At 38.9% G+C, this 18,242-nt stretch overlaps 1 long non-coding RNA gene across 1 annotated transcript in view; it reads left to right on the forward strand.

Moving 5' to 3' along the window:
- The window catches only part of LOC121673960, a 163,938-nt gene that overhangs the window by 14,471 nt on the left and 131,225 nt on the right, over positions 1–18,242 (forward strand). The window contains exon 2 of the long non-coding RNA XR_006019375.1: positions 6,098–6,218. This is a non-coding gene — a long non-coding RNA (uncharacterized LOC121673960). The remainder of the gene's footprint in view (positions 1–6,097; positions 6,219–18,242) is intronic.

Below are 18,242 nucleotides of genomic sequence, written 5' to 3' on the forward strand. Positions count from 1 at the left end.
AAGGTACAACATACTATCACCAGCTTGCTTATTTCAATGGCAAAATCTTCTGAGAGTTACACTTCTGTTTTCTAAATATTGAGACTTCTGACATGTAACCACAAAGTTGCTGATGTCTCTTCATTCTTAAAAAAAAATGAGACAACATAGTTTTTTTAGGGGAGAATGGGCTGAGACTTTGGTTTCACATTTAGACAAAAATTAGATTTTTTTTTCCCTCTTGAATGGGGAGAAAATTATTGACTGCTATTGCTTATGGTGACAAACTTCACATACACTGAAATTAATACCAAGAGGTTTTGCACTCTGAACTGGGGCTATTCTTATTCCCAAAAGCTCTCTATGCTCTACAGATGGTGGAGAAATTAAATTTCATGGCAGCCTTTTCTAATCAAGGAAAATGGGGCATGGAAATGTCAGTCAACCTGCTCTTGACAGTGAGGGGACCATAAGTTCTACACACTTCTTGTTACCTGACTTATTTTTTTTCCTGCACAAACAACTGTCCTATATCTTGCCCTGAATCCCGGGTCAAGCAGATCTATAGTGTGAGGATTACAATAAACCCCATAACAACATCTTCTCATCTTCCTTCCCTGGTGGTGAGAGACACTGACCGAGCTGAATATATGACTTCCTATGTCCTTTTAACCACAGGCCTGACCTTTTACATAAAAGTTTCTATCTTATGATAGTCTTGTCAGGATTTATCGGTTGTGCTTATTATTAATTAAGAAGTACTAAGTTTAAAAGTCATTAGAAATCAAATCACAAAGGATAAGTTAAAAACCTTTCTGTGAACTTTGACATGCCCCTGTATTACATCTAAACCCACACCAACAAAAAGAGACATTAATAAAATCATTATATATTTGAAGAGTAACACCTTGCCCATGTAAAGTTTATGGCTACAAATGAATACGTGTCAGGGAGCACCATCAAGTCCATTAGGCCAAAGATTTCACTGTTGCTATTCATTTAGAGGGGATGGAACTTGTATGTTGCCATGATGGACAGTAACATAAAAAATTTAAAGAGGGATAAAAGACCCTTTCTCCTTTTTCAACCTGGCCTTATAAACCACACACACTTCTAGGGAAGTATGAATAAAAATAAAACTTGCTGCCATGATTTACTCATTCATAAATCTTTTTTTTTTTTCTTTTAATCACTAGAAATCTATTCCAGTGCATGTAAAGTCTTAATGAGACCTAGCAACATTATGAGTGCTGGGAGCATTCGCCCTTCAGCCTCATGCCTGCAAACGCTCTCGAGGCATGCATATATCTCATTATGGCCGAACGCCCTGTCATGTGTTATTCCTTACTTAGTGACAATTTGTCATTGTCACCCTTGACATGTCACTCTGCTGCAGAAGGATTTGACTTCAGCGTAAGATGTGACAATCAGATGAGAGAATTTTGTAATCTAAACTGAAATATGGGGCTGAGAGAGACTAATTTTATTCAAAAACAATCCTAATATAAATGGGAAGAAATGTTTGCATTTAAGGATTTTTGTTAACGTTCCCTTCCTTTGCCTTTTCCCAGACCCTGCTCCTCCACTTCAATTATTTCTTAGAATAATGCTTTTATTTTTGAAGGATGGAGTCTTATGTTTTAACACCATGCATTTTCAATTAAGTGCACTAGGATCTGTGGATATAACTATTACTTTAACTATAAGTAATGGTTCCATGTAAAAATTAAGGAAACATATTGTGCTTTAAATAAATTACATTCAGATTACTTCTTATTATAAATGGGGTAGAAAATGGATTTTTAGCTCTGGCTGGCCAAAGAGCCAACATTTGTATCTACTTCATTTGTTTAAATATATTTCAAGCCAGATTGAAATCCATATTGCCTGACATTAATTGAGTACTGAAGCATCAGTGTACTCAAGTTTCACAAACCACTGATGAGTGAATTTCTACAGGCTTGATTTAAAAATATACTGCCCCTTTTATATGAAAATTATATTCCATTTATAGTGTAATTCTTAAGGCCCAACATTAAATGGTATAAATCTTAATAAGATGAATGTAAATATGACATTTGTGCTGTTGAGTTGACATCTTGTTTGCTAAGAAAACTATATTCTGTACTTGGTATTTATTAACATCTTCTGTATGATATTGTAGGCAAACAGTTTTTCTTTTGAAAAGCAAAATGAAGATAAGAGCGGGGTGGGCTGTGAGATGGACTGTTCCTGAAGGTCACTTACAGGGTTTTGCTTAGGCACCTCATCCTGGACAGGATATTCCATTCCTGGGCATCTTTTGACAACCAGTCCTATCAGGTTGCCCAGTAATTTATTGGCTTTGTGGCACTGACAAATAGTCAATAATTTTGATGGTAGCCTATAGGAAGTAAGGTTTGAGCTCATGTTTCCAGAGGTGAAAGTGTAGGGCAATTTAACCCATTTTTCACACTTGTAATTCTCAGAGAAGCAGACATTATTTGAACTAGATTCTGAATTCTGAATTTCACAAAGAAGGTGCAAGGCTATGATTTTTCCTTCAAGTTTCATCAAATTTTTCTGCATCAGATGAATGAATGAATAAGTTACTAACTAACTAAATAAAGATGCCCTCATCAAGCAGCTTTTACAGGGTGAACCAAGTGTCCTATGGCCTTCATCAAGCTGCACTCTCTCTGAGGTAGCGAATGACTGCTTTTAAGTGAACGCATTATGAAGTGCCATCTGCAATGTGCCGTCCTCCTGGATATTTTTGTCAGGACTAACATAGCTGTCAGGATGTCATGGAATGAATGTTGGATAATTTGTACACTTGATTTTTTGGGTTTTTTTCATACAGCTCTTCCATACTATTATTATAATGATAAAGGCAGCTTTCTGCTTGAAGTGCATTTGCTGCATTCTCAATGCACTTACTGAAGTTTTTCACTTTAAAATCTTTAATGTTACAAATTTTATTTAATAATACAAACATTGTGAAGGAACATAGTATGCATTGAATAATCAAGGCTTCTGTGAGGAGTGTGCTGAGTGCAGATTTTTGATGTAAGTTCTGTCATTTGTCTCCTTCATTTATTTCCATCGCCGGGGTCTTCAGAACCAGAAGCGACTTGTCCTTATTTGCTAAAACCAGAGAACATAGTAGATCTTTAGTTCACATTCCAGGAAGATCCATATTTTTTATTTGAGTACTCCTTATTTCGATTCACCATCTGCAAGACATGGGAAATCTTAGCTATCTCACAGAGAAGTTAATGGAAATTCACTGAGCTGGCTGCAGGCATTCAGATAAGAGGCGGGTGAGCACAAAAGCACCAGGTAAATTTGTAAACCATGACCAGCAACTTTTGCTTTTTTGTCACCTCTTCTTTTCATGCTGAGCTGTGCACTCCGGTCCTCTCCCATGGACTAGCTTGGCAATTATTCTATATTTTGTTGTGTTAAGTCACCTCTTTAAGCTAGGCAAAACCACTTTTCTTCTCACGATTTGCCCCTTGTTGATTCATCAATTTAGTTGGCTTAGTGGGACATCCTTCTTTTGATAATGGTGAGGTATAACTTCACCAAAATTTTCAGTGGAATTACCTTAGAGTCATTTCAGTTTTCTGTGTCCCAAGGCATTTTTTCATGACCATCTGAGACAATGTTTTAGATTATCATGGTCAGGGAGTAGAGCTTAACTCTCCTGTACCCTAACTCCTAGTTTGGCTCAGAACTGCACTTATGTTCCTTACCTTGGGATGTGTTTGGCTCAGGACTTGAGTGTTTGAGTTAAATTAACTCACTCAAATACAGAAACTAGGCCAGAAATAAAAACAGCAACAACAAAAAAGTAGGTATTTCTCTGCTGAGTTGTAATTGACTCATCCTGATAACAGAGCCATTGCCTCATGAGAGGGGGCAAGTCTGCCTTTCAACAGGAGTGAGCTGATAGGCACAGTTTTATGTTGTCATCATGGGCTAGACTAACAGCTTACTGTGGTTGACACTTGGAGGTCCTCTCTGCTTTTCACCTCATTTGATTATATGGAAAGTAGATCTAATAAGGAAAACATCAGAAAAATAATAACTTTAGCAGAAAGAGGGAAATTATGGAATCATAGAATGGTTGGGGTTGGAAAGGTCCTTGAAGATCACCTAGTTCCAACTCCCTTGCCATGGGCAAGGATATTTTCCACTATATCAGGTTGTTCAAAGCCCCATCCAACTTGGCCTTCAACACTTCAAGGGATGGGGTGTCCACAATTTCTGTGGGCAACATCTTTCAGTACCTTGCCACTGTCACAGTAAAGAATTTCTTCCTAACATCTAATCTAAACCTGCCCTCTTTCAGTTCCTGATATCTAATCTAAACCTGCCCTCATTCAGTTTGAAGCTGTTACCCCTTGTCCTGTCACTACATGTCTTTGTAAAAAGTAAGTCCCTCTCCAGCTTTCTTGTAGGCCCCCTCTAAGTACTGTGAGGCTGCTATAATGGCTCCCTGGAGTCTTCCCAACTGAACAATCCCAACTTTCTCAGCCATTATTCCTAGGAGAGGCGCTCCAGCCCCCTGAGCTTCTTCATGTTGCTCCTCTGGACTCACTCCTACAGGTTCACCTCCTTCTTATGTTGGGGCTGCAGAGATGGACACAGTACTGCAGGTAGGGCCTCAAAAGAGGAGTAGAGGGGGAGAATCACCTGCCTTGACCTGCTGGTCTTGTTTATGTTGCTGCAGTCCAGGATCCAGTTGGCTTTCTGGGCTCCAAGCACACATTGCTGGGTCATGTCCAACCTCTCATCCACCAGCACCCGCAAGTCCTTCTCCTCAGGGCTGCTCTCAATTCACTGCTGCCCAGCCTGTATTTGTCCTTGGGATTACCCTAACCCAGGTTCAAGACTTTGCACTTGGCCTTGTTGACCTTCATGAGGTTTGCACAGGCCCAGCTCTCAAGCCTGTCCAGGTCCCTCTGGATGGAATTTCTTCTCTCCATTGTATCAATGGCACCACACCTTGGTGTCTTTGGCAAACTTGCTGAGGGTGCATTTGATCCCACTGTCCATGTCACCAACAAAGATGTTAAACGGCATATCTCCTTACCAGGTTGATGAATTAAATCAGCAAGCTGCAAACATATAGAAAAATGTTAGATGACTACTAGTAGAAGAAGCAGCAAAAGAGAAACAGGGCAGTGGAGGAGTGTTTATGTTTTTGGGCTGTTGTTCGGTTGGGCATTTTTTGAGCAGCACTCGAAGAACAGTTTAGGAGCCAGAGCAAAATGACTTCCCTTCTCATCAAGAGGCACTTTCCAACCATCAGTGATGAGTAACATTCCATTCTGTATGGTCAGCGTAGGTCTTTTGCTCTCTACAACAAATTATACCTCTCTATGCTCAGCTGGACCTTATTTATGGAGGAGGACCTCAAATTAGCCTTATCATTTGTTATAGCTTTAGGATGATGAATCAGAACCTGAAAGCTATTGGCTGGAAGGAATTATTTAGTGGAATGAATTTCAGAGTTAATCTATTCATAGAAATGTAACAGATCACAGCCCAGAACTAATGTCATTTCTGCTCCCCCTCACCCCCTCCAATATCTGCTTCCTGTAGCATACTTCTTTAAACTTATACTTTTGCAACAAGAACTAAATTTAGATATTTAAGGAAATCAAAGTTTTGAATCCTCATGTTCTTCTAGCAGCTGGTGTTTTTGACATTGGCTCACACAAAAAACCTGTTGTTCTGAACTGGTATCTCCAGAGACTTAATACAGTGCCTAGGCCACTATGCCTGTCTCTCCCTTGACAGAGTACTTGGTAGCTGTTTTTCTTTTGCTAAAGGCTTTCTCTCTGGAAACAAATTGCATTCTCACAGAATAATTTTCACTGATTTTTTTTTGTTTTGTTTGGTTTGGTTTTTATTCAAACTTTCAGTTTTTAAAATTTTACTTTGATTTTTGAAAGCTCAGGAGAAGTTGTTCAGCTGCAGGTAGAGAGAAATCTCAGCTCCCAGTGAATGATGGGGTTGTGGATGAAGAATGGACACACTCTTTGCTTTCGCGTCTTTGTTTTGTTCTTTGTGTTTTTTTCCCCTCTCCCATAACTTTGCAAACACTGCTCTGTTCTGCTTTTTGCAGGAAACCAGATTTTTCCTCTCATTGATATGGTTTTCCAATTGAAATAGAGAATCAGTCAGCAAGGAAGGCATCCTAGGATCATTCTAGGAGCATGCTAGGAGCCTAAATCTCAGAAATTCAGGTAAGCAACAAAGGAAAGCTTTTAATTTCCTCTACTAGACATGTGCAAATATATATCTGGTGCTGAGCTATTTACTTTGAGCCTGTGCAGACGTTATGTTTTTTATCTCTACTTGCTTCAGTAAATTCAGAGGATCAGAAGTTAAATACACTTCTTTGTGGCTATGTCATCAGGCCTTTTTGAAACTGAAGTTGGAGAAAGCCTACTAGAAAGCTCAGAAAATATATTTTTGAGCATGTAAAAATAATAACAGCTTGCATAAATTTCCTTACTTAAAAGCTACTTTTTCCTTGGGAATCTGACTTTGTAACATAGTTGTCTATGTATTTTTGTTGTTAATTAATTGGTCTTTTTTAAGATTTGGCTTGTCACAGGTTTTTCAGAAAGTAGAATTTACTTCCTGAGAAAGGAAATATTTCAGCTCTGTCTTTTCACACTGCTTCTGAAATCAGTGAATTTATCACCTTCTTTTTCAAATCCACCCTCCCAGTCTCTCAGAGCTGTGACACAATTCCTGCAGTGGCTCAAACTTCATAGGAACTCATGGTTATTCTTTAAACCTGCAGCTATTTTGAACTCTGAGATACAATCAAGGTTAATTTCAGTATCCTAATGCCTTGAAACTGATACCCATGTATACAGAAATCGGTTCTCCTGGTCACAACAGAGCACAAAGTCAACTGTTAGTGTCACATACAAGCTGGTCTTTGCATATGGACAGAACTGCATTAGGGGAAAATTAAATGCTATTAGTTTAGACCAGGGACTTTGCAAAGCAGATAGCCTGTAGAGCTATTGTGGTTTTAAAACGTCAGGTTAATTGAGATCTGCTGTATATTTAATAGGGGGGCCTTTGGGATATGACTACAAGGACTCTTTGTTGTTCAGCAGTACATTAGGCAGAAACTGCACTTCTGAAATGGTCATAAAAATCCCAGGAGGCATAATCATTAATGGGACACTAAGCTCCAATTAAGGGCATGGCCCCAAAGACCAAGGTGAAAAACATGGTCCTTAGCATCCATCTCAGAGGACCTCTATTCCAGCTGCTTGATTTCAGCTGCAGAAACATAATTGCAAATAACAAAATATTTGGTCTGAAAAAACCCCCATACTCTTTGTTGTCTGGAATGTAAATAGGAAAAAAAAAGAGAAAAACCAAAGGGTCTTTTAAATTAAATTCTCCAAATTCCCTAAAACAGAACTAGAACTGCGTATCACAGCTAACAGTTCTGATCCCTTTTATTTTCATAGGATTTCAAAACAGTTGTGGTTCAGCCCTCTAAACTTAATCTCACACATTTTTAATATTAAATTGAGCACCTCCACAAGTTTATACTGAGAAACTGCAAAGGATTTTCCTCTGTGCCCCTGTTTAAGTTTTGTTTCTTTTTTTTGTTGTTTGTTTTTAATTCTCTAAGTTCCATGAGACAGAGCTACCCAGTTTAGTCAGTGTGCTGCTTATTTTATAAATGCATTACTGGGTCTTATGGCCTTCTTCTGGTCAAAGACTGTGATTCTGCATCAGAATCTGCATCATATAGACATGGATTTTCTGGAATGTCACAAATATACATTTTCAGAAAACACTGGGTCCTTAGAGTCCAGCTGAAAATAACTGGCATCTTTTGGAAATTTTCACTTTGATTACTTCAATTATCTTGGCAATTAAATTAGTAAATAAATAATGAGCATCTCCATGTGAATATCTTCCACTGTTTTATTCTGCTTATAATACAAACTTTTCACTGCAAGTGCCCAGAGATAACCTAGTTGTTTTCCATCTACATGGACCATCTGAGTGGGATGTTAATTAATATGACACTATGGAATTCAGTTTAGTGAAGTGCCACAAAAAAAGAAATTAATTTCAATCATTGACAAACTTGTCAATTTAGTTGTATTGATTTTTTGATACCTCTACAGCACATGGCAAAGTTCATACATTGTAAAATACATCATTATTATTGGCTCACTCTACTGGATGTAAGTGGACTGTTATTTTTTTTTTTCAATAAATTGGCATTCTTTAATTGTAAAAAAATGGAAAATTATGTAAGTGGCTTTTATTACTATTTTTAATATAATATCACTATCTTTAATGGTGAACTCTCAAACAGAGAGTTATTTCCCAATGCCTAAATGATACTTGGTTTCAGAGCAACCTGAAAACAACAGTTTCCTGGCTTGGCAAAGCTTAGCAGAAGAAAAGGTGATGAAGCTGGCCATTAGCAGCTGTTTGCCATGAGCTTCCTGGTGGGAGCTGGTATCTTCAGAGGCTCTGGGTCCTCCTGAGGCTGGAGTGACTGTGGGCCCCTGGGATGGAAGATGCTGCTGAAGTAGCGAGTGTGGATCCCTCTCCAGCTGTCTTTCACAGGGCTGTGGTGTCAAAGCCCTCTCTTAAAGAGTGAAGATCACTTGCAGAATGTGCAGCCTCTACAGTGTTTTAGAAGTCAGTGTCCAACACTGTATTTTGCTTTTGTCAGACTTCTGTGATGGAAAATCAAAAAAGGAATTGTTGTTCTTCTGACTCCAACTCTAGTGAAAATAAGTTGAAGGTGTTGTGATTAAGTTTCTGATTTTGGTCTGTCTCTTCAGAGCATATATAACAGCAGAAAGCCTACATTTGGCTTGTGCTTGTAAGTTTCCTGTTTTTTAAATGCAATACTCTCATATTCCCACCTGAGGTCATTAGCCACAAGGTAGGTTAAAAAAAAGTTTGAAGGATGGATGTAGCTGCATACAAACCCAGGCAATCTGCACTCATATTTATGCTGATGCTTCTGAAATTCATCATGTTACTCTGTTAAAACCCAGGTCTACAGAATGTAATGCTTGTCTAAATTTTCAAATAGAATTTGTATACTGAGGAATGCCTGTAATAGAGGAGAGAAAGCATGTATTTCTGATGGAATGCAATTGCTTTGCATTTCAGCCTATGAGACAGATAGTAATATCTGAGGTTTGGTTTTGTTTTGGTGGGTGATTTTTTTTCTTCCTTAGTGTCTCTAAACGTTGTTTCAAAGTCAGTAAAATACACATGAACTTCTGAGACAGCAATAATATGCAGGGGAGGAAGGGGAAATAATTAAAAAAGCTAAATCCTAAACACTTGAGGCTGAAAAGACTTTTTACAGCATTAAGTGTATAGTAATGGAACCAATCTTCCCTATAGGAGAATGCATTTAGTTATTGCCAATAACTATTTGGTGAATTTTAGTCCTTCAGGCAATTGCAATCTTTCTCCACACAACACAATGATTCAAAAAAATCAAAATACACATTTCTGTGGAATTCAATTTCAGAACCTTCTCATTTGGTCAAAATTTAAATATGTTGACATTTGGCATGGAAATATTAGAGTTTTTCCATTGATAAACTAGATAGTTTTAGCAAAAAATATCAGCAAAGAAATAAACTCTGTCAGAATCCCTAAATTAAAATCTGCTTATCTGAGTTGAAATTATTTAGATCAGTTTTCACAGTAGTAAGTCTTAAGCATGAGAGTGGAGTTTCCTTTTTCCCCCCAAACATCTATTGATTTCAAGGCTGGAATTTCCAAGCTGCTCTGTGTGATCAGCCAATGTCCAGTCCACCAACTCAGGATGGGGTTGAGCATTTAGTTGCTCGTTTAAGTCCTGTTTTGACAATTCCTTCAATAAAGACAGAAACTGAGGCAGAAATAGGCAGTGATTCATTCCACCTCCTTGCACATAATGAAAGTAGCATATTATCCATTTTCAGTCTTGGACTTATAGTATTTTCCCAAGATAATGTGCAATCCTATATTTTGTCCTTAATAAGGGAGAATATTTGCTATCTCATTCCTCAGTAGGGGTGTTCAGACCTAGCTGTGACAGGAGCAGCAGCAACTTCTTTAGTTGGCACAGTTAAATTTGACAGAGATCGTGAATCAGAGCCCTGGGGTGACGTAATTTTCCAAGAGGGAAGGACTGCTGGGTGAACACTTCTTTGCCACTGCGTGAATCACTGCTTTTGTGTTAATACAATTAGGTGCCTACAATTAGTCAGTCCAAGGACATAATCTATCTATTGACCCAGATAGCAGATTGGGCTGCAGGTTGTCAGATGTTACTTCATTACAAGGCTCTAATTATCTCCCTTAGTTTTCCCTTCAGGACAATACAGGTAGGGATACCTCTCAAGAATGTTGTGAGGAGTTTGCAAGGAGCCTTGAAGACAAAATGCTGGGCGAGAACATGGGCCTGGACTGCTGGTGCCTTTGAGTGCCTGATTCCCACTGAAACGACTGCTGAGCATGTGCATGTCTCTGGGGCTCTCAACATTGGTATTAGTCACCAGCTAAGGATGGAAAAAAAGGAGAATTGATTCAGCCTGCTCCCGTGGGTCTCTTATATCAGACCTTCAGGTATGATGCAGCTTTCTGGAGCAGCTGAAAGACACAAATGCTTTGTTCCTTTTACTCACGAACAGCGGAGGGAGGAGGAGGAGGAGAGGACAGCCAGTTGAGTTCTCTTCTGTGGTTGCTGATGTGAGACCAGGGCAGAGTTTGGCCTGGGGGATTTAGACGCTACTTTTAAAATCTGCCCAGCAATTTCATTAGCTAGTTCTGGGGCCATTGTGCTGCAGTGGATTCAAGCCTGAGAAGGCAGCCTGGCAAACTTTCCAGCTGAAGTCCTCACTGCTGCTTTAGGGACTCATGCAGAGCCAGGGTGAAGTTTGTTGTCAGGATCAGGGCCAAGACATTATCAAAAAAAAAAACCAGGAAAAAAGAGTGCGTAAGGGTACAATCAGCTGTTCACGACTGAGATGTGTTTCACGATGTGAAGCTGCACTCAGTACTAAGGCATATTTAAAGTGAATGCCAGGTACTGCATTTGGCCTTCCAGCTATTAAACATCACCACAAAACAGTCAGCAGAGCAATGTCATCTAGATCACTTTGACACAATTGCAATCCATGATTAACAGGCAATGAAGGACTTCCTAAAAGCACATGTTTGACACCCTGCTTTGTCATGGGTTTTTGTACTGTTGCAGGGATTAAAAAAAATTAAATTAACTTTGTGCCAGTGCATATTATATTTGGACAAGGGACTAGATGAAATGATTAGAATAATAGCCTTAGAAAAGATCACATTTCCCTACTGTGCCAATGTATTTGACTGCATACAGCAACCCTTTTAGGCCACTGTTCACAGTGAATTGTAACAACTTCCTGCAAAGATCTAAGTTCTGCATCTTTTGAATGGCAAATTATTAGAACTAGGTCAGGTCTAAGAAGAAATAACCATCTTTATTAACCAGAAATAACCAGCTTCATTAATATGAACTTCCCTTTTAGGGTAGTTCACATGAATAAAGCTCTGCTAGTAAAATACAAATTCACCTGATCCTAATTACCATTCTTCAACAAAGAAGGGATGCACCCTATATATGCTAAACACTACAAGTAAACTGCCACCTGGCTTAAGGGAATCTCTTGGGGATTCTCTGTGAGGTTCATCATGAGTTCTCTACTTTTAAATCAACTGAGCAATGGAAAGTAGAAAATCTTGAACAAAAGAACATTTACCAGTATTTACATATCAGTTTTCCTAGAAGAGTATTTTGCAGAGTAAGGAGTGTCATTATGAGATTAAAAAAAACTGAGGCAGACAGTAATATACAAAATGTGTAGCTACATTTGCTAACAAACATCCTTCTTGTTTAACTCAAGTATACCTGTATCTCTCCAATATTTTTTGTAATCTTAATACTAATATTTGCTGTATTTCAGGTCAGAGCTGCTTCATAGGGCAGCTGCTTCATATGTAACATTCACATCAGACCATGGAGGCCTATGGTCATCTCATCTTTATTCCCTTCTTTATCACCTCCTTTACCCAGCAAATCTTTTCTTTATCTTCCTTTTCATTTGAGCTCCCTGTATGTGCACATCTTTGTAGTGGCTTTTGTGTCATTTTACTTCTGCTGTACAATGTTTCTGAGTGCCTTGATTTGTTAAAACAGAATGAGATTTTCAAAGGAAGACAAGAAGAATTATAAATTTAGTTGCAGTTTTGTAGGATTAGACTTTCCTTAGACTTCTTTGAAAATTTAGCCCATATAAGAACTAAATTGACGTGATCAGTATGTTCTCTTGTAACTCAGATGACCGGGACAGGCCACCTATCACAGGCTGACTCCCAGTTAGAACAATATTTGCTGGAACTATTGATCACTGTTAATTACCTATGTGGTGCATTAGGAGCTCACAGCAGCTTCCCTTAGAAAGTTAAGGTAAAACACAGGGTGCATAAGGTAAAACATGGGGTGCTTTCGGAAGGCAGTATCATGTCATATTCTCAGAGTGATCAAGCTAACCACTTCTATTAAGGCTGCCCATTTCTCCAAGCTCTATGCTCAGAGTATTTCCTCAAAACATCTGTACAGATGATCTTGGAGATATTTTCCAACCTTAATGATGCTATGATTTTTTTTTTAAAGAAATCAATTTGCACTAAATATCAACTGAAACCGGCAGAATGGTTAGAAAATACTGTTATGTTTGAATAGAATTTCCAGCCGAGGAGAATTTTGAGATTGTACTTGGGTCCAGTAAATGCACACACACTCACAGGCACACACAACAAAAAAGATTTTTGTTTCAAAATAATCTTCATTACATGAGGATTATCATAATTGTCATTTCAATTGACTGATTTTAGTCTTTAAAAGAGGGTATAATAGCATTCACTGTCTGAGACTGAATTACTGTCATTATGTTAAAGGTGCGCTTTATCACTTAGCTTTTCTCCATTATAAATGCTCACAGACACACTCCACTTTCTACTGCTACAAAATCTTCAAAACATAATATGACAAAGTTTTGTATCCAGACACTTTGTTACTAAAACTTCAGAACAAAGGGTTACCAAAAGCAATCTGCCATTGCTAATACAACCGCAGTACCAAAAGATAGAGAGGATATTTTAGCAATAGCAAGTTTCTGAATTCCTGCAGAAGAATGCAAACTGTTCATTAAGATAAAAAGGTATTTTGTGTATCTTTTGCCAGGAGGGAAGATGCAGAGTTGCTCTTCTGCTCAGAGCAAACTTATTAAGGTAAAAACAGATCAAGCAAATATCAGCCCAATTGAGAGAAATAGCCATGCCATACTATCCCAGACTTGTCAAACTTTTCCCGGTGATGTATAGATGAAAATCCAGACATTGCCATCATATTAACCTGCCAGTGTATAACTGACATTTATCATTTCTGCAATCTCTTTTGATCTGGTATCTTAAGATTCTTCATATGTAGAAGTTTTCAACACATTGCCCTGTCATCTTAATACATGTGGGACATCTTTTACTTCTGCAGGCACAGAAGAACCAAGTCTGGATATGTCACTACGGCACAACACTTGGGCAGAGCTCTGTTGAAGTAAATGTCACTATGCCTGGAGTAAGAGGCTATAGAGAGGCATGAAGGTATTAACATCAGATCTAGAGAGATCAAGTGGAAGAATTTGCCTGAGGAGCAAAGCTTTTTCTTTAGGGGAAGAAGGTAGCCTCAATTCTGAGATACTCAAAAAGGGACAGTTGAAAGAATTTTCAGAGGCAGTGGTCAGCATAAGACTGGCTAATTATACAGTGCTACTTGAACAATTAAAATACTTTTAAAAGCTTGGGCTAAGTGCCAGAGCACTAAAGAATCTTGCAAATTTGCTTGTAAGTGGGAGCACTTCAACTGTTCCTCTGACCTGCCCTGGACTCTACAACTTGGTGCTCTGCTTTATTCAGGCACCCGAGCTTTGGGAACTACATGCCTGTCTCTTGAAAATCAGAATAATGGGGGAGGTTTGAAACTTGTCACCTTAATCACTTCTGAACATTTCAGCCTACATTCTCCCACCCCTTTATGGGATTTTTTCCTGTTGTAATGTTTTCTTCCTCTTTCAAAGTGATTATTAACAGATTTTTCTAAAATGCCCAGAGCAGCATACTTAGGTCAGAAAACAGAAGCTAGCATGTTTTTGTCTGCCAGCTTCCTCTCTTACTTATCTTATAACATTTCCCTTATGTATCCCTGGGTCATGCACAGGTCTGGTTCCAACATTACTTTGTGAGGCAATGAGTAGGTTCCTGCCTGGAAACAGATTTACAGTACAAATGTTTGAGAGATAGATATTCCCTTATTTAATTTTTTTTTTAATCAAAAGACCTTATATAGAAAGAAAACTGTGGGCACTTAGAAATATCTATGTCATAAGAAGAGTTTGTGGCATGTTCCTCTAGCCATTTTTTAAATGTTCAATAATGGGACTATTAAAAAAAAAAAAAAAAAAAGAAAAAAAAAAGAAAAAAAAAAGAATACCCTAACTGTATTTAAGACACTTAGAGAAATAATATTGGAGTGGACTGAGGTGTTATGTGCAAAAAAAGTTTTTTTTCTTTAAATTATATGAACGAAATGAACAAAAACAACAAACAAAGAAAGCTATCCTTACTTTGTCAAGGTTTTTTACTGTGTGTCACATTTAGCTCAGCTAACCTTGTGGCTAAACGAACATTGCATGGTTAGGGGTTTGAATGCAGTCAGAGAAGTGTTCAGGTGCTGGCACACTGAACCATGCTTTGTTGTCTGAACCTGAAAAATTGGGCTGGAAACCTTGCAATAGGCTTTTCCCAGTGAGAGATGCTGCCTATAGACTTTTTTCACAATCTTTTCAGGTTGTGTGGTTTTTCGGTTGTTTTTTTTTTTTTTTTTTTTTTTTTTTTTTTTTTTGAGGGTTTGTGATTGCAATTTTTTTAATTGAGAGTGAGGGGATGCATTCCAGGAAATCAGCTATGGGACAGGCAGGTATGGGCAAAACTCAGCTTAGATAAGACTTGTGAGAGAGACTTCAGAAAGATACTAGAATCAAATGTAGTTACAGGATTTCCAGAGGAAATTGTGCTTTTATCTAAATCATCTACCAAACTACCAATTTTCTGACAAAAAATGAAGCTTTCTTTCTAGAGGAACAGCCAAGCATTCTTGATTCTGTTTTTCAGAAGTTGCTTATTTCTATAGTACTGGAATTGACCCTCAAATTTTCTGTATTTAACCAGGGAAAAATCACTTAATCTTCAATTACTAATGAGCTGGGACTTTTACTCTAAATGTAGATCTCAGTCTAGTAGGAAAAGTAAGGGAATGCAAAAGCACATCTGGTAATTGGAAAGATGAAAAAAGTAATAATAAAGTGCTCATTTTGAGGCAACAATGATGAAGATAATGGATGATAGCCAAGCAGGCCATATGCACTTGGCTAACAGAATTAATCATGGACGATGCAATGCAAAGCAAGAAAGACAAGTACAATAAAACACTTAAAGACAAGAATGGATATTAATTTTAGGAGCAGTATAAAACAATATGATAATAGAGATAGCCAAGTTAGTCCTGTGATTGTACAATCCAAACAGGACACAAATTAAAGCTATAAATAATATTTAATCTGCTATACCAATATATGTTAAGAAGAAATAATGACTAAAAATGATTACAATTAATCAGATGAGGAGTTCTGTTTCTAGTATATTCAGAAGGGCTAAGGCAATGCTGAAATTGTCAGATATGAAGTTGTGTCTAGAAATGAAAAAGGAATATTACAAGTTTCTAACACAGTTTAGCAAAGGCAATATCTGAAAATGAAAGCTAGTGCTTAGATTTCTATAAGTAAGGGAAGACTTATTATTAGAGCCTTGTGATTAGCAGTGTAAAATTCTCATAAAGCAATTTTGTAAATATCCCATCTTGAAGCCATTTTGCAGCATCATCTGCCACTAAGCCTCCAGCTATGGCACCTAAGGGATCATGTTTTCTGTCGCTTGCTGTTATATTTTTCTGTTACATTTCTATATAGTTGTATTTTAAATTGTCCAAACAGTTTGTGTACTACAAGACCTCACCCAAGTACAGGTGCTGCCGGTTTAGGAATTTTAGGAGACAGTTCAAGGCTTTCTGCTGGGCCAGAAAAGACTGTAATGAGAGGTGGCTGAACACCCTCTCCTCCCGCTGAATAACAGTATCCTTTGGCCTTTACTGAGAAGAAACAATAGTCTTACTGATACTAATAAAAAGTACAACAAAATAACCGGTACTGTCTGTGGGTAACACTAAAATAAGGGACTTCTCTATGGCTTTCCGAATTGCATGGCAAGATTTCTTACATCTTTAATACAAGCTGAAAAAAACCCCTTATGGTCACAAATTAGTAATTATTAATTTGAACAAAATCAGGTATGATTATGACTGTGTTCTAAGCAGTCAAGTGAGTTTAAAAAGGAGAATGAGTACCTGAATGCAGGAACAAAGAATAGAATAGAATAGAATAGAATAGAATAGAATAGAAGTGAAATCATTTAGATTGGACCCTTCACCAGCTCCAGTGCCCTTCTCTGGACATGTTCCAGAACCTTAATTTCTTTCTTGTCCTGTCCTGAGGGGCCCAGAACTGAACACAGGATTGAGGTGTGGCCTCACCAGTGCTGAGTACAGGGGGAAAATCACTGCCCTGGTCCTGCTGGCCACACTATTGCTGATCCAGACCAGGATGCCATTGGCCTTCTTGGCTGCCTGGGTACAGCTGGCTCATGTTCAGCCACTGTTGACGAGCACTCCCAGGTCCTTTTCTGCTGGGCAGTTTTCCAGCCACTCTGCCCCCAGCCTGTAGAGCTGCAGTGGTTGTTGTTGACCCATGGGCAGGATGTGGCACTTGGCCTTGTTGAAAGTCATACCATTGGCTTTGGCCCATTGATCCATCCTGACCAGATCGCTCTGCAGAGCCTTCCTACCCTCCAGCAGAACAACATTCCTGCCCAACTTGGTCTCATCTGCAAACTGACTCAGGGTGCCCTTAATCTCCTTGTCCAGATCATCGATAAAGATATTAATCAGGACTGAGCCCTTGGGAACACCAGTAGTGACCAAGTGGATGTAGCACCCATCACTACCACTCTCTGGGCCTGGTGATCAGTCAGCTTTTTACCTAGCAAAGGGTATGCCATCCAAGCCATGAGAAGCTGGTTCCTCCAGGACAGTGGTGTGGGAAATGGTGTCAAAGGCTTTACTAAAATCTGGGCAGAAAATACCTGCAGATTTTCCCTCATCCACTAAGCAGATCACCTTGTCATAGAAGAACACTGGGTTGGTCAAGAAGAAACTGTCTTTCCTAAACCCATACTGGCTGGCCTGATCCTCTGGTTGTCCTGTATGTGCTGTGTGATGGCACCAAAGATGATCTGCTCCTGGTACCAAGGTCAGATTGATAGGCTCGTAGTTCCCTGGATCCTCCTTTTGGGCTTTTTTGTAGATGGGTGTCACATTTGCCAATTTTCAGTCACCTTGGACCTCCCCAGTTGACCAGGACTGTTGGTAAATGATGGAAAGTGGCTCAGCAAGGACTTCCACCAGCTCTGTCGGTAGCCTTAGGTGGATCCCATCTGGCCTCATGGACTTGCGTGTGTCTAAGTGGTGTAGCAAGTCACTGACCAGTTTTCCTCTAATTTAGGTGCTTCATTCTGCTCCCCATCCCTGTCTTCCAGCTCAGGGAGCCTGGTACCCTCATAACTGGTCTTACTGTTAAAGACTGAGGCGAAGAAGTCATTAAGTACCTGAGCCTTTCCCTCATCTTCACATTTCCTCCCACATCCAATAAAGGATGGCGATTCTTCTTAGCCCTCCTTTTGTTGCTGAGGTATTTATAGAAACATTTTTAATTGTCTTTTATGGCAGTAGCCAGACTAGGTTCTAGCTGCGCTTTAGTTCTTCTAATTTTCACTCTGCATAACTTCACAATATCCCTGTAGTCCTCCTGAGTGGCCTGCCCCTTCCAAAGGACATAAACTCTCCTGTTTTTCCTGAGCTCCAGCCATATCTCTCTGTTCATTCAGGCTGGTTTTCTTCCCTGCCAGCTGGTCTTTTGGCACACGGGGATGGCCTGATCCTGTGCCTTTAGCATTTCCTTCTTGAAGAATGTACAGCCCTCCTTGATTCTTTGCCTGTCAGGACT

Source organism: Corvus kubaryi, unplaced genomic scaffold (assembly GCF_017639235.1).
Source record: "Corvus kubaryi isolate FWS band 111438036 unplaced genomic scaffold, C.kubaryi_AGA036_p1.0 66, whole genome shotgun sequence".
Taxonomy (NCBI): Eukaryota; Metazoa; Chordata; class Aves; order Passeriformes; family Corvidae; genus Corvus; species Corvus kubaryi.